Source organism: Oncorhynchus nerka, unplaced genomic scaffold (genome assembly GCF_034236695.1).
Source record: "Oncorhynchus nerka isolate Pitt River unplaced genomic scaffold, Oner_Uvic_2.0 unplaced_scaffold_1690, whole genome shotgun sequence".
Classification (NCBI taxonomy): Eukaryota; Metazoa; Chordata; class Actinopteri; order Salmoniformes; family Salmonidae; genus Oncorhynchus; species Oncorhynchus nerka.
Window position 1 is genome coordinate 11899 of NW_027039627.1, and position 3742 is coordinate 15640.

The following is a 3742-nucleotide window of genomic DNA, read 5'->3' on the forward strand; positions in this document are numbered from 1 at the left end:
TGGGGAAAAAATTGGGGTTCCAAGAAATTCTAGCAGCAGAAATGAGTCGGTCCCCCCTGGAAACTTTTGAATAAAACTGATTTAAAATAACCCCTAGCGCCAGAACTACTCTTTTGCTACATGTTTACTTATGCAACCTGTCACAATGAATATAGAAGGTTATCGCACATATGTACCAGCTCACACTGGGAACCGATTTGCACTGTAGTACCCTTCCCTGGTGGTCTAGTGGTTAGGATTCGGCGCTCTCACCGCCGCGGCCCGGGTTCGATTCCCGGTCAGGGAAATAGTCTATGCTCCTTGTTTACTTGTGCAACCTGTGCAACCCGAGTTTAGTAGGTTGTCGCACATATGTACCACTTCAAATTGCAAACCGATTTGCCCTGCACTGTCCTTCCCAGGTGTTCTAGTGGTGCACCAGACCCTCCTGCAGCAAAGCACCCCCACAATATGATGGTCTTCTTCGGCTTGAAATCCTCCCCCTTTTCCCTCCAAACATAACAATGGTCATTATTGCCAAACAGTTCGATTTTTGTTTCATCAGACCAGAGGACATTTCTCCAAAAACTAGGATCTTTGTCCCCAAACTGTAGTATGGCTTTTTTGTGGCGGTTTTGGAGCAGTAGCTTCTTCCTTGCTGAGCGGCCTCTCGGGGTATGTCGATATAGGACTCGTTTGCCTGTGGATATAGACCATTTTGTACCTGTTTCCTCCAGCATCTTCACAACATTTACAATACATTTACATTTAAGTCATTTAGCAGACGCTCTTATCCAGAGCCACTTACAAATTGGTGCGTTCACCTTATGACATCCAGTGGAACAGCCACTTTACAATAGTGCATCTAAATCTTTTAAGGGGGGGGGGAGAAGGATTACTTTATCCTATCCTAGGTATTCCTTAAAGAGGTGGGGTTTCAGGTGTCTCCGGAAGGTGGTGATTGACTCCGCTGTCCTGGCGTCGTGAGGGAGTTTGTTCCACCATTGGGGGGCCAGAGCAGCGAACAGTTTTGACTGGGCTGAGCGGGAACTGTACTTCCTCAGTGGTAGGGAGGCGAGCAGGCCAGAGGTGGATGAACGCAGTGCCCTTGTTTGGGTGTAGGGCCTGATCAGAGCCTGGAGGTACTGAGGTGCCGTTCCCCTCACAGCTCCGTAGGCAAGCACCATGGTCTTGTAGCGGATGCGAGCTTCAACTGGAAGCCAGTGGAGGGAGCGGAGGAGCGGGGTGACGTGAGAGAACTTGGGAAGGTTGAACACCAGACGGGCTGCGGCGTTCTGGATGAGTTGTAGGGGTTTAATGGCACAGGCAGGGAGCCCAGCCAACAGCGAGTTGCAGTAATCCGACGGGAGATGACAAGTGCCTGGATTAGGACCTGCGCCGCTTCCTGTGTGAGGCAGGGTCGTACTCTGCGGATGTTGTAGAGCATGAACCTACAGGAACGGGCCACCGCCTTGATGTTAGTTGAGAACGACAGGGTGTTGTCCAGGATCACGCCAAGGTTCTTAGCGCTCTGGGAGGAGGACACAATGGAGTTGTCAACCGTGATGGCGAGATCATGGACAACACCCTGTCGTTCTCAACTAACATCAAGGCGGTGGCCCGTTCCTGTAGGTTTAAATGGCGCGATTACCACATTTTCCGAACCCTGATGAATAAGCTGGACAGTCTTTTCGAAAATCGTGAACAATTACGGCGATGGCCTAGGTTATCGTTGAGACATACCCCGGAACAACAACAACAAGTTCGAAGGCGGATCTTTCCCTGGCAGGAAAGTGGACAGAGCTTCGACGGAGCGCGGAAAATACTTTGTGATGGGGAATTGGAAACGGATAATGTTCAGGGCTAACAGGACCCCATATATCTGTAAGAAATAGTTAAAATAAATGTTGAATTATAACGTGTGTTAAAATGTAGGTGTTAATTTTTGAAAATGTATACCCCCCCATTTAACTAAGGGGTAGTGCTCTTTTCTCTCAAGCTAGGGTCTGGCGCAGACAACTGTAAGATCTGAAAAAAAAACATGTATTATTTTATAGTCTATTCCTACATTGGGTATGTTATGAACATTACGTTTTATTAAAGTTTGTAATAATGTACAAAGACCTGCATCCAAGGTTTTTTTTATTTTTACATAAAACACGTGTGCTGCATGTTTAAATATTATTCAAATGGGTTACTTAATTCAAACATGTCTTAAAGGTTGTACGAAATATTTTGGAATTCAATAAAATGAATATTTAAAAACGGTATCTCACCCTTTAACTATGGGAAAAACCTATTTAACAACGTCTTCCTGCTCTGTCGCGAAGTAAAATAGAATCAGAGTGTTTGTGTGTGTGTGGGGAGGGGTCTTGAGGCGGAGCAACAGGCGTGTGTGTGTGTGTGTGTGTGTGTGTGTGTGTGTGTGTGTGTGTGGATGGTTGTGTGTGTAACATAAATCCTAAGGTTGGGGGGGTCCCAAAACTCTTATCTGTAGAGAACCGTTTGAAACCAAGGTGTGCACTATCATGCATAAGGCATGTCGAGATATTAGCCGAACAGCGGGGGTTAAACATAGATATCTCTAATCTGCGGCCCCCACACACCCCGTTTGCAGACAGAATGTCACGACATCCCCTCCTGTTGTTTGAATTCACAGCCTGTGTTCTCTAAACCAGACATACATGGGGTTGGGGTGTAGCATACATCTCTCAAAAAAACTCATTCCGAACTTTTAGATAGTTAGGGACAGAACTATTTTTTAACGTTGTCAGCATTGCTTTAGCGCAAACATAAAGGCCCGAATATTGAGCTGCACGGAAAGATTAAAATAATAATAATAATATTCGGAATAAGGGAATCTCGCATAATGGATATTTCTGGAGGTGAGTAAATGAAAAAAACATATTTTAAGATTTGTTTGAATATTATTGGAATATTAAACCCTAGTTATTTGGGTATTTCAGGCCAAAATCCCAATATAGGTTAAAAAAAAAAATGTTTAAGTGTAGATAGAGCGTATAACTGTTAACATTGTCTAATGGAATCTAGGATCCCCGACATTTACGCAGCTTTTACGCGATTTACCTGATCTGGAACATGATGGGGGTTCGCAGGAGCAAAAGTCTGGCAGACAATCACCAACGGCCTTTTTTCGTTGTAAGTCCTTATAATTAAACACATACCCAAGAAATATTTATATATAAACATTTTAAAAATAGGTTGTACTATTTTTTTAAACTATTTTATGTATTTACAGCCGACATACAGCCCTTTATGATAAAGGATGCGTTATGGACAGCTGACACGCAGGACTTTGATGCAATTCTACCGTTCTGTACGAGCGCTTTTTCAAACTCACAGCGAATCCAGGGAACATCGACCCCCTCCCGACATATTCCAGACCCCAACAGGCAACGATCAACTGTGGCCCAAGTACACTGCTCAGAATCAAGCCCACCCGAAAACTACTGTTGGGCCGGGAACTTGCTGCTTCACGAGCTGGCGCTCCAGGGACAAGGTATGGGCCCATTATACAGTTTTGTTATTAGTTATCAGCCTTTTTATTAGTTATAGATCTGTTGATAGCCTATGTTAAAACAAGGACAAATAATGTTTTTTCAGACTGCCCGGAGACAGACCCAGCAGAATCTGGAACGCTAGAGGGAAAAAGTCACACACCCCCGGTTTCGGCGATTCGTCACAACAAGCGCCAAAAAAGCTGAGGTATTTTAACTATGTACTGTTAATATATATTATTATA

The 3742-nt window shown here is 44.4% G+C and overlaps 1 long non-coding RNA gene and 1 other non-coding gene across 2 annotated transcripts; both read left to right on the forward strand.

The window, feature by feature from the left end:
• Positions 1–214: 214 nt before the first annotated feature.
• trnae-cuc (transfer RNA glutamic acid (anticodon CUC)) lies at positions 215–286 on the forward strand. Its single transcript has one exon. It is a non-coding gene; the product is annotated as a tRNA-Glu (tRNA).
• A 1332-nt stretch (positions 287–1618) lies between these two features.
• LOC135568114 (uncharacterized) lies at positions 1619–3474 on the forward strand. Its single transcript, XR_010462506.1, has 3 exons — positions 1619–1863; positions 3031–3138; positions 3239–3474. It is a non-coding gene; the product is annotated as an uncharacterized LOC135568114 (long non-coding RNA).
• Positions 3475–3742: the final 268 nt, after the last annotated feature.